Source organism: Camellia sinensis, chromosome 2, assembly GCF_055761805.1.
Source record: "Camellia sinensis isolate YWXY chromosome 2, ASM5576180v1, whole genome shotgun sequence".
Classification (NCBI taxonomy): Eukaryota; Viridiplantae; Streptophyta; class Magnoliopsida; order Ericales; family Theaceae; genus Camellia; species Camellia sinensis.
This window is the reverse complement of record NC_138962.1, coordinates 172,259,835-172,273,340: the sequence shown is the minus strand read 5'-3', so window position 1 is coordinate 172,273,340 and position 13,506 is coordinate 172,259,835.

Below are 13,506 nucleotides of genomic sequence, written 5' to 3'. Positions count from 1 at the left end.
AACTAAACAGCCAACAGCAAAATAACCCAAGCAACCCACTGCCTGATCCTGGACACACAGCCCTTACTCTGTTGGGGATTAATCTGCATACAGCCCATAACACAGCATTCGGTTCGTTCCGCACATAGCAAATCCCGAACAAATAGCCCAATCTGACAAGACGGACTACGGAGGTGAAACCAGCTGGAGTTGAAACACAATCGAATATAGAGAATGGCACAACATTCTGAGCATAAATGATTAACTTTCGAAAAAGGGGTTTTCTTAACCGGGGTATCGAGCCTACAACCGAACACAGCAGGGAGGACTGAAACAAAAGGGGTACTCGACCTAAAACACAACGAGACGCGCTCGGGAGAAACCTAAAACGAAGGTTGAGGTAAACAAAACAAAAGACACAACACACAGACGCGTTAACGAATACGGGGACCTCAGATCACGAGGAGCCAGTTTCTCTGGGTATTGTTTCCCACCCTTTCTGATTTGTGATTCTCACATCACTCGGCCCTCAGGCTCGGTTTTTCTCTCAAAACCCTTTGGCTCACTTTTTCTCTCAACTTAAACCTCTCTATTCTTTATTCTCTCATTTTTTTCGTCCCTCCCCGGGGTGATTAATAAATGAATAGGAAGTTGTGGGTTCATGCCCGATGTCGTTAGCTCACAGCTATTTCTTCTGGTGGGTAGAATGCTCTTCTGGCAAGTATGTTGACGACGGGGGAAAGACAGAACGCCTGACTCAACTGCGCCCCTAGCTCATCATTTTGACCATTTTTTGTTTTTGCCTTCTACTAAAACAGTTTTGATCAAAATAAGAGTCGGATTAACGTACTTGTTCGATTTTTGATTTGAAAATCATGCAAGTCAGGCTGTAAGCACTGAAAATTTTCCTTTTCAGGTCCAAGAAAATGGTCCAGTTTTCGAAAATGGAATAGTTTTCGAGAAAATAGTCGACTTCAGTAAAAAATTTCAAAAACTATTTTGCAAACAATCAATGCTCAACGAGCATGGAACTTACTCTTTGAGATGTGCGACCTCGGATCGGAGGCAATGGAAAATTGCCCCTGGCTTAAAAGGGGAGTGGATGGCAACGAAAAGTTGCCCTTGGTTTGAATGACGTCTAGCGACGACTGGTGGCAACGGAAAGTTGCCCCTTGTTTGGATGATGCCGCAGCAGTCCGCAGACAGTCTTCATCGGTGATGGTCGAACTCTTGGACACAGAGATGACGAAGACGGTCATAACAAATATATGGACACAATCACCTTGGAAGGTGTTGGCGACTAGATTTTGGGATGAAGTCGAAACCATTGCATGGACCGAGACGCTATGAAAGCGTTGGGGGCTGGACTTCAGGATGAAGTTGCCTACGTATCCCAAACATGGGAATCAAGCCTTACGTAGTTCCGATTAAGATACATTCAGGTATTTTAACCTTCACTTTTCAGGCTCTAACTTTTGCCAAGGCCCGATGCGGGTTTTTGACCTTGCGAGCTTCTTTTCATTTTCTTTCTTTTTATTTCTTTTTCTTTTCTTTTTTTGTATTTTTTTCTTTTCTTTTCTTTTCTTTTCTTTTTTGTATTTTTTCTTTTCTTTTGGTATTTTTTGTATTTTCTTCTTGCTCTAACTTTTGCCTGGGTCGCCCTTCCGGGTTTTCGGCCCAGCGAGCCTCTCAAAGAGTAAAAGTGTAACAAGTCCATGCCAAATGGTTTCTGAAGTTGAAGCTTCTCTGTATCTAGGAGAATGGTTGTTGCAATGATTTGTAGAAGAATCCATCCCGGTTGCTTCACAAGCTCCTTCCGGCGAGGTCTACTCCTTCTGATTCGGCTTTGGTGCCTCTTGCTCGAGGGCTGCTTCAAAACTGGCCATATAGACCTTGCATGGTGTTTGACCGTTGAACTTTCTGAACGGGTTCAAGGTTTGAAACGGATGGGTTGAATCTTGAGGCTGAGAGCGATCCTAGGCTACACAATCTCAAGAGCGGTTCCACACAGGTCTTCACAGGGCCGTGTAAAACATTTGTTTTTGAACGTTTTTAAGAAAGCGACGACTCGCTCGCGCCGAAGATAGTGTGGAACCAATCTGGATCAAGCCAGGGTCCTTCCCAGTACTCACGCTGACAAGCATGATTTCATTCATTAAAAGGCTTAGCATGCTTCTCTTTCTCTCAAAATGATCAAAATTTTGCAAAACCCGAGGAATTCCTTCATCTTCGTTTTTATCACCGCAGTGCTAAAAGGGGTTTTTGAAAAACTTAGGTTAATGTAATGAGCTCGGCGCGCGGGAGAGCAGGCGAGATGTACTGTCAGCCCGTTCAAATCCTCTGGCACTTATACTGAAAGCAAGCGCGAAAGTGAGATAGCAACAGTTGTTTCATTTAGATCTGTTGGTATAACTGGCTCCTTGGCAGAAACAGATTCAAAAACAGAAATAGGTAATTACAAGACAAAACGGTGTTCAAGACAACAACCCCAGAATCACCTGGTATTCTATACAAAGGGGACTGACTCAATACAACAAGATAGACCCTTAAGCAAAAAGACTGACTCAAAACAAAGAGACAGACTCAAAAACAAAAGACTGACTCGATACCCAAGCCAGAATTTACAAAACTCGATTTCACCGATGCTCAAAAATGCGTGCCAGACGCTACATCCAAAATATACCGAATGCCGCCCGCAGGCGGTTCACTTTACATGCTTGCAGCATCTGAGCCCTCAAAATCCAATAACCGGGTGGTAACGGACTTGGCTGAGGTGGGCGGGAGGATAACCTCGTTGTCAATCAAATCTTGCACCTCATGACGGAGGCGGGAACAATTGTCGGTTGGATGGCCTGTCTGCTGGTGGTACGCGCAGTACTGAGCAGCATCATGCGTGGCAGGGAGATTCTTCGGGAGTGGCCGAGGCTCCAAGGGTTTAAGGTGCCCCCTCTCGGCAAGGATCTGAAGTGCCTTGGACAGAGGCATGTAGAGAGCATGAAAGGCCCTGCACCCCCGGGGCAGGTACTTTGGAGTCTGAGCGCTCTTACTAGCCGCACAAGCGAAGGGATCGGCAGGCGCCACCTTAGCTTTCTGATCTTTCCTAGGTGCAGGGCTGGGAATAAGAGGAACTATTCTGGCATGACGGGGCCTATCCCGATTTTCTGACTGACTTGAACTACCCTCAGGTGGAGTGGGGAAAGCATCCTCCATAGTTTTTGCCATAACTGTGAATATCTGTTGCTTGTTCATTCCCCTGGCTTTCAAAGCCTCGACTGCCCACAGCAGTTGTTCAATAGGATCGGTATCTGCCTTCATTTTGCCTTTTCCTCTGGCCTCAGCCTGATCGAGGGTTTGGGTTGATGTCGATATGTCATTACCATAGCTGGAGGCCATCTCCAGTTGGCTAACTTCAATCACAATGCGTCCCAACAGCGGGGGCTCCTGGGGTACAAAACTCCCGGCATATGGTGCGGCTGGAGGTGAAGCTAACATTCCGTAGGCGAGATCCGCCACAGACCTCTGGAGATCACCTATCATCCCCATTAGTTCAAAGGTGGTGGGCTCACGAGCCTGATACAACTGGGGGGCCCAGACCGGGTGCACAACAGGCGATCTGGGTGGATGCGACATATCAATGTTGGCCTCACTTTGCAGGGTGATTCCTTGATCTAATGTAGTTGTCATAACCACAAACTCTTCTGAATTCTGCGTTGTCATAAGTCCTGCCTCAGCAAGGGGAGCACTAGCTATTCTGTATCAACTCTTCGACCCTCTGAACTGAAAGGAAAAACAAACAGCATTTCAGCCCCAAACGGATCAAACACAGGTGTAGCCGAACAACTGTACTCTACTGCTGATCACTGTTCCCCAGAAATCACGGTCCCCGAACCTAAACTGATACCCGTAAATAACTGATTCTCAGTAACACTGATACTGATGCCTCAGGTCTAATACTCAATCTGGCAAACTGATATGTACATTCCTGTAGAGATACACTCTAAAAGCACATAGCAAGTAAAGAGAGCCAAAACACCCCTATGTTGGGGTGGGGTTTCCCTGTCCTATTTTGTCAGGAGCTAAGGTTTCACTACGCATACAACGGTTTCAAACAACCTAACATCGGGTGAGCAACCTGTCCTAGTTTGGAATGGTCACTATGGATCCGAATATGCACTAGGTCGAATGGTCGAAAAGGCGCCCCGGTAAAACCGGGGTTTGTGTTCCCATACTGTCAGAGCCCATAGCCAGTCAGCCTTATGGTCATCCCTTGACAAGACAAGCCTCCAGCAAACCGTTCAGGAATGGCAGATGGCAAACACGGTGTCCTAGGTGCACCATGCACATGCAATGCAAAGAGACACATAAATGAGATCAAAACAGGATATCACGAGTTCGAGTCAAGCTCTCTAAACTCCCCAGTGGAGTCGCCAGAAACTGTAGACGCGCCCGGGTGGGGCCCTCGCCACTACAGTTCGGACTCGATTTGTGTCACGGTTCTTAATCTGAACCAAAGAGTCCAAATCCGGCAAATCGTTTTGAGAAACTGATTTTTGAAAAGTAGTGCCAAACATGGACTGCTTTGCCAGATACAGAGTCGCCACCTAAATATTTTTTAATGGGGAAATTTTGGAAACCCTGACTCGGTGCCGAAGGCCACATGTCCGTCATCACTGGAGTTGTCTCGGCTCGGGAGCTAGGGTACGATTGGGGAAGGTCAGCTATGAGCACCCCCTCTCGCCCGATCCGAAGATCGGCCTCTACTAACCGTGATATCCGTTTTTGAAAACGTTATGTGTTCTTATTCCCGTTATTAGCCTAGAATTACTATATTATGCGCGCAGCAAACAAGTATAGACTAGATTGCCTAATTTGGAAATAAACATTGCATATCCGTTCGTTTTGGGAAAATATTTTGGAATTTGCTACTCGCGAGTAGGCTAAGACACGGATTTCAACGAGTTTTTCCAACTCAAACAATCCAACCTTCACCCACAGGCATTCAAACAGTTTATCACATAAGCATCTAGCCACATGGTAAACATGCTTTCATGATAGCATTCACACTCATGCGAGATGCTAAAGCATAAATACTTACATTGTACTCTGTGCCAAAACAATAAACTAGTTAGCAAACATGCACGTCCTAGTTCATGTTAAAAATGGCTAATGCAACACATACAGGATGCACTTAGATAGGCTCGGCTAATCCTAAACATGACATGTGAAATGCGATCGATTGATGCACGTATTCAATTTGGAATTGAAATACAAATGCAGTTAGCATGATGTACCGAGCCTAATGCATGCAATACAAATGCATGAATGCACGCATGCATAGCATAAAGTATGCTAAATCAAACGTGTCCTATTACTAACCATCAAAGCAGGTAAGTAAAAGGGAAGAAAGAAGTGGGCATTGAAAGACATACACACCACCCACATACACTTATTACAGATTTGCCCTCGCTCGGAGGGACCAAATAAATAATACAAATTAATTAACTACGCTAGCTAATTAAATATTACAAATTGCCTAATCAACTAAGCAAATTGACTATTCTAGGGAAAACAGATAAACTGCCCCGGGAGAAGAGCTCGATGCAATGCATGCTCGGTCCTACTCGAAAATGCACCGCCATGCATAGGCTGCCTCTGTTTTCCTTCCTTTACTTCTCTGGAGGCTGCCAAAACCTCAGGATTGCTTCTCTGGATGCTGGGAGACATCACCGGCTAAATAGGATTACCACCGGCAGTGTTAGGTGACCACCGGCCATTGGTGAAGCTATCGGCAGAGAAAGGATTGCTGGTCGGCACTTGACACTGCCGGTCGGCAAAGTGTTCCTGCAGAATCTGCAATTGACAGCAACAGAGGGCAAGGCAAAGCATGGCAGTACAATTCAAGGCATATATGCGCCAGTCATGTCCCTTATCATGTTTGTGACTCAAAAGGACACGTGCCTCAATTCTCGGACAACCAATCACGCATTTCCATGCATGATGGCCCAAAGAGTCGAGTGTGCAACTGTCATGTCAAATGAAATGCAAACCAAACAAACAATCCAATGCCCAATTCCTATCACCAAGTCAAGGAACAAGGCATGCATGCAAGATGCAATGCAACCTAGACATACAAGCTAAGGATGCAACATGGCATGGCAAGACCCTTATGCAAGCATACAAGCAAACATGAGGCAATGCAAATGGATGAAAAGATGGACTTATACATGGTTTAGGCAGCTCTAATAAGGCCCAAAACAGTGATTAAAGTGACCAAAATAAAGGACCAAAACATATACACACATGCACATGTTAAAGGGCCAACACTTAGGCACAAGTGAGGCAACTCTCAAGCACACTTGAATGAGGATATCATGGACAATTAGCATGCAACATAAGCTCCGAAAATCATGTTAAAACATGGTGCCAAACCAAGCAACAAGGCAAGCTAAACATGCAACAATGGTCCAAGTACTTGAAGCGAGTCAAAGGGACTCGAACCATGGCCAAGCCAACCAAGCCTCACAAGGCTAAGAGGGCTTAAGATAGGTTCAAGACAGACCTAGACTATGCAAAGGGGGCCCCTTAGATGGCATCTAAGTGGCTCAATTTCAAAGCATGCGCAATGGCCACAACATGGAGCATACTACACAAGCTTCCAAAGCATTAAAGAGGCATTCAAGACAAACATATAGGCATTCAAAGGGGACTGAAATAACATGGTGGATGATTCCAAATCACCAAATCAATGCAAAAATGTCATGCTATACATTCGCATACTTAAGCCCAACAAGCCGGAATACAAAGGGGCTATACTAAGCATGCCAAATCCGACCCAAACAACCATGGACAGACCTAAGAGATGGCAAAATATGCACAAAACCTTCACAAGACTAAGCCTAAAACATGCTTGAACAGGGGCTAACAACCTAAGGCATGTTAAGGCAATAACAAGGCATTACATGGTAGGTATGCTAAGCATGCATGGTGGACCAAAACCAACAATAAACAGAGGCATATTATGATATAAGAGGCACAAAAAACAGCCAAGGTATGGTCAACACATAGTCTAACATGATGCTCCCTCAAGAGGCCAAAAAGGGTCCTTTCAAGGACAACAAGGAGAGGGGATGGCCCTCCCCTTTTGGAGACTTCAAGGCACCATCTTCACCACTGAAATCCATCAAGATTTCAGTGGTGAAGAGGCCCAAACACCAAAGTCCCGAAGCTTGCACAAAATAGCACAAAATGGGACCTTTCAAGGCCTAAGAGGGGTCAAACACCTCCAAACCACAAAACACTCTTAATAAACAATCAAGAGGGCTAAAAAACAGAACTTTTTTGTATTATACACTAAGCTCAAAAACAATTTTAGGATATGTAGAAATACAATGCAAGATTGGGGAATAAAGAGACAAAATTGTTACCCTTGAAGACCACTTTAACAATGGTGCTCCAACAACTCCTTCTAGGTTGAAAACAGCTCCAAAACTTCAAAACCAACCTCTTAGAACCTCAGTAGCTAAGTGAAGGTGAAACACTATGTGTTTGTGTGCAATAGTAAGACACAAACACACTTAAGCACACACAAGAGGGAGATATAGAGATAGAAAGTGTATGGATTCAAACCCTAGAACTCAAAACCCTAAAAATGGCTGTCTAAAAATATCTAAGGTGTCTCAAGTATCCAACCCTTGCAACAAGAGAGAGCCCCTCTCTTTATAGAGCTTATTGTCTTGTAAAGCTTACAAGACAAGCTTCTAAAGAGGGAGATCCCTCCATACACGTGTATGGAGGGGAGCCAAATGCAAGACAGCTGTGACAAAATATCTGCAAAAGCAGATGCACAGTAGTCGGCCGGCCAAAGATGCCATTTTGGCAAAAAAGAGTGCCGACCGGCAACAAACAGTGCCGGCCGGCAATATACATTGCCGGTGGCAGCAAAAACCAGCCGGTGGCCTTTTGGCCATGGCCGGTGGTGTATGGGGATGCCTCACAAGGCATTCCCTGCCCTTCCAAGGCAAAACACAAGTGTTTGGTGCAAAACCAGACACTAAACGGTCGAGTTCAGAGATCCTGAGGCAAGGCGCGTAGCCGAGACCTCCGGGAACTCCAAACGAACACAAACATGGATGATCGCCGAGTGTTCAAACGGTGACGTCCAAGTCTTGAGGACGGTCAAAAATGGGGTGTCTACACCATGTCAAATGGTTTTGAGATCCTGAAGTCATCTGAATCCAGGAGAATGGTTGTTGTTCGTTGACGATGCAGGAGTCCATCGAATGGGGGGCTGAGTTTGCCCCTAGTGTTGTGGATAGGAACTCAGTTATCCTTCAGCAATATTTTCTTCTTTCCTCCCTTCTGGGATTTGGCATTCTTGCCGATCTTTGTTAACTTGAGAAACATCCCAATTTTTGACTCTTCGAGCACATCTGACATTTTTGCCCCTAGTTCGAGGGGTGCTTCTGATCTAGCTTCGCAAGCTTTCTTTTGACGATGTCTGATCTTCTTGATCTGACTTTCCTTGCCCCTAGTTCAAGGGCTGCTTCGAATCTGGCCACATGGGCCTCACATTGTGGTTGACCTTTGCACATTACGAATTAAGGTTCAAGGTTTGAAAGTGAGGGGTCGAGTCTTGGGGCTGAGAGCGATCCTAAGCTGCACAATCTCAAGAGCGATTCCACATAGGTCTTCGCAAGACCGCGCAAAACATTTTTTTGAAATCTTTTAAGAAAGCGACTAGTCGCTCGCGCTGAAGACAGTGTGGAACCAATCCGGATCAAGCCAGGATCCTTCTCAGTACTCACATTAACAAACATGATTTCATTCATTAAGGGCTTAGCACGTCTCTCTTTCTCCCACTTGATTAATTTTTTTACAAATCCCGGGGAATTCCTTCCTCTTTGTTTTCATCACAATGTTCAAAAAGTTTTGAAAAAAACTCAGGTCAATGCAATGATTTCAAAGCACAGAAAAGACACAGTTCTGGTCAAATACTACCATCTTATTCAGAACTTCTGGCACAACTGGTACAAGGCATAAGCAAACACAAGAGTGTGAAAATCATTGCTGTTTCATTCAAAATCTGTTGGCACAACTGGCTCCAAGGCAGAAACAAACTCAAAAGAAAACAAAAAGACAAACACAAAACAAGCAAGTGATGTCCGAGGTAACACCCCCGAAATCACCCGACTCTAACAAAACAGGACTGACTCAATACAACAAGACAGACCTAACTGACTTAGTATGAAAAGACTGACTCTATACAACGGGATAGACTCTAAACGACATAACAAAACTGACTCAATACCCAAGTCAGAAAGTACAAAAACCAGCATTCACAAATGCTCAAAACAGTGTGTGCCATACACCACATCTGGAGTAAACTGAGTGCCGCCCGCAGGTGGTTCATCCCCTGATCACATATTCGTACTATCCCCCAAGTTCACTGATCCAGTGGCGATAGACTTTGCTGAGCTGGTGCGGCGATGACCTTGTTGTCAAATAGATCTTGTACATTATGGCGAAGGCGAAAACAACTGTCAGTGTCATGACCAGTTTGTTGATGGTAGGCACAGTATTTAGTCTGGTCATGCTTTGGAGGGATAAGATCGGGTAGAGGCTGTTGTTCCAACGGTTTCAGATATCCTTTCCGGAGTAAGACCTCTAGAGCCTTTGACAAAGGCATATAAAGTAGGGTAAAAACCCTCTTAACTCGAGGTGGATATTTGGTTTTTTATGAGCTACTTCCGGACGCACCGGTGAATGGGGTAGCTGTTCTTGATGTGGCGGTGGTGACCATACCTACTTCAGAAGATCTTGTTGCTGCATCACCACTGGTGGTTGCATTCGAACTGCGGGAAAACGGCCCCCAGGGCTGCTCCTTCTCCTGGTCAATGAGGCCCTACTTCATAGCGTCCTCAATTTGTACCCCCATCTCATGCAAATCTGAAAAGGTGGGAAAGGGGAGAATGATCATCTTTTGCATGAGTTTGGGTTGGAGATTGCGCACAATCATTCGAATCTGATCTTTGTTAGTGGGCCTAGTGGTCATCATTGAGGCCTTGGCCCTCCATCAGGTTACGAACTTAGAAAAGCTCTCCTTAGGTTCCTGCCCAGTCATCTCAAGATCGCGGGTTGTAATCTCGATTTGCGTATTATAGGAGTACTGAGCGACAAAAGCCTTGGCCATCTCATCCCAATTCCTCTTAACATCGTCTTCCAATTTTGCATACCAGACGGCCGTTACACCCGACAGGGTCCGGCCGAATAAAGAAAGCTTCTGTACTCTGGTGAGACCTATTGGCCTTAGTATGTTTGAAAACAACCGTAGATGCACCATGGGATCTCCAGATCTATCAAAGCGGTCGATATGTGACATCTTAAATCGGTCTGGCATGCACAATGCATTGGCCATTCAACTAGGCCCAAGAGCACAACCCTCAAGAAGGTTCGAAGAGTGACAAATGTGCAAGTGTGACAACACTAAGTGCACTGAAATTAGACAAGAAATGATGCCAAATCACTTAAACAATGCAAGTAAAGCATGCTAGGGTCCTAAAGCATGAAAGCCAATAAAGAGGACAACAAAGGAGGCATGCAATACATGGAAAATAAACATGAACTAAGCATGGACAGAGCTCAAGTAGGTCAAAACAAAGACCTAAACATGTTGAGATGAGGACTCAAAGACCTAGGCATGCAAGTATACAAGCTAAGCCATAAACTAGGCAACAATGCACAACACTCAAAGACACTTAAAGAGTGAATGAAATGGGAACATGGCAATGCTAAAAGCTCTGAAATGTCATGTTAGATGATGCCAAATCATGTACACAACACAAATGAAGCATGCAATGGTGCTTAAAGCTTTAAGCAAGCAAGAGTACTTGTACTACAAGTATGCAAAACATGAAGCGTGTGATTAAGGCAACCCAAAACAGTCCTAAAACATGTTAAAATAAGTCCAAAACATGCTTGGAAGGAAGCGAAAATAAGCTAGCATGAAGGGCATAAGACATGATGCATACAAGGCAAATAAGGTAGATTACACTACACCTATTAAGACCAAGCATAGGATGACTTAAGCAACAAAAATCAGAGTTATATCATGGCATAATAACCCCAAAAACACATTGAAATCATGGCTCGCAAGCTATGGCATGAAGGCATACACAATGACTCATGTTAAGACATGAAGGGGGAAACCCTCCAACGCATTGAATGAGTGATAAATACAAGTGCAAGACCATGAAGGATGGACTGAAATCACATAATAAATGATGCCAAATCATTCAAATAGTCCAAGTAATGCATGCTAGTGGACTTGATGTACAAAGCTAACAAGCTAGAATGAACCAAAGCTATACAAAGCAAGGCATGCATGGTCAAAACAACCCAAATTAGAGCTAAAGCATGTTAAAACATGGACAAATGCTTCATGAAGTTAAGCCAAAAACATGCTAGAATGACATGTTAAAGCATGAGACACACTAGGCTATTTCCTGGAAATACACTACAAGTGCATGGAGCATGCAAAGGGTGACCAAACCAAACCCTAACAAAGGTATGACATGATAAAACAACACCAAAAACATGCTAAAATGGAAAGAAAACAAGCTAGAATGACATGCTACTTCATGAAGCATACAAAGCTAGTGTGTGTGATTTACACTACAAGTGTATAAGGCATGCAAGGGATGACCAAACAAAGCAAAAACAGTGGTAAGCCTCAGTAAAATAACCACAAATATATGCTAAGAACAAGACAACACAAGCTTAATAAAGATGCTCACACATGAGGCATATGAAGCAAGTATTGAAAATACAATGAGAGGGGATGACACCCTCCTATTTAAGACCCCAAAACCACCTTTCCACCATTGAAAATCCTCTGGATTTCAGTGGTAGAAAGGCCATGCAAAGGCTACAACAAGAGCCTAAAGGGATGGCTGCAAACAAGGCCTAACAAGGCCTAAAAGTGGGTAGCCAACCCCAAACATAAAAGTGACCTTAAAAAAACTTCTTATGCACCAAAATACAGAACTTCTTTCAGTAGGAAGTTAAGCTCAAAACAGCATGCAAAAGGGCTCAAAAGGTTAAGGAAAAATGGGGGTTTTAAAGGTTAAAGACTCACCCTGGATGAACTTCTTCAAGGCTGCAACTCCAGTAGGTTTTTCAAGCTCAAACCAACCGAAGTACACCAAAACCAGCTCTTAAGCACCTCAGTAGCAAAATGATGGTGTTTGAGTGTGTGTTTGTGTGTTAAAGTAAGACAAAATGACACTTTCGAACACAAACAAGAACAAAATGAAGAAGTATAGATATAGATTTTATGTATCACTCAAGGAACTTTTTTATGAACCTAGAGGAGGGAGGAGATGGTTCTCTTTTATAGAGAACCAAAAGCAAAGCTTCTTGAGGAAGCTAAGGTTCAAGGCAATCCCTCCATACGTGTATGGAGGATAGTTTCAGTGCCCTCCAGCTGGCAGCTGGAGGAAAATATCTCCAAAAAGGTAGCAAAAAGCAGCTGACCCCTTGAAGTGGTCAGCAGCTGCTTCAAGTGGTCGGCTGACCACCACAAGTGGTGTCCCAATACAACAAGTGGTTGGCCAAGGTGGGAGATGATCAGCACACTAAAAATAAGCTAGGGTGGGGTGTTCGACCAGAAAAGATGGCTCAAAGACCTGGGAGACCAGTTGTCAGATCAGAAAACAGGCTGGCGGGAAGAAAAGTGGTCTCCAAGGAAAAAAATTGGTCTACCACCCTTGTACCACCTTCCGAACAAGGAAAACAAGGTTTGCACCAAAAACAAACCAAAACGGGTGCAAGACGAAAGTTTGGGAGGAAAAGTGCGCAGCCGGGAGCCTCGAAAACTAGCTGACAAGCACCAAAAGTGATTTACAACCACAAAAGTGGTCTCCCAAACCACAGTGGCCCTCTAGGCCAAGCAAACAAGGTGTGGTTCAAAAATCATGCCAAACGGAGAACGTTAAGCGGTCCCGAGACAAGGCACGCGACCGAAGGCTTTGAAAATCGAAAACTAGTCTCCAAACAGGAAAAGTGGTCTACAACCATGAAAAGATGGTCTACAAGACCTCTCCCTCCCTCAGAGAAGAGAAACAAGGCTTGGTCCGCAAACCGAGCTGAAGCACAAAGAGTTAAGAGGCCCAAGGGCAAGGCACTCGGCCAAAACTCAGAAAACTCGAAACGAGTACAGTTGCCCCTCTTTGACACAACTCGGAAGTCATAAGTGACGGGAGTGAGTGTCAAAACCCAGAGATGACCCATTTTTGACAAGGCCGAAGACTTAGACAAACAGGCAAGATAATAAAGAGATGTGCCCGCAGGCAGGGGCAAAATGCAAAGGACATGCACGAAGCCGAACATAACTTATGATCATGCAAAGAAAGCTATAATGAAGCAAATATGCACAATAAATGCAACAGTTTAAGTGAACGAATACAAATCAAACTACATTACATACAGAAAGGATGTAAGAGAATTATACAATTCTCGCTACGTCTCACG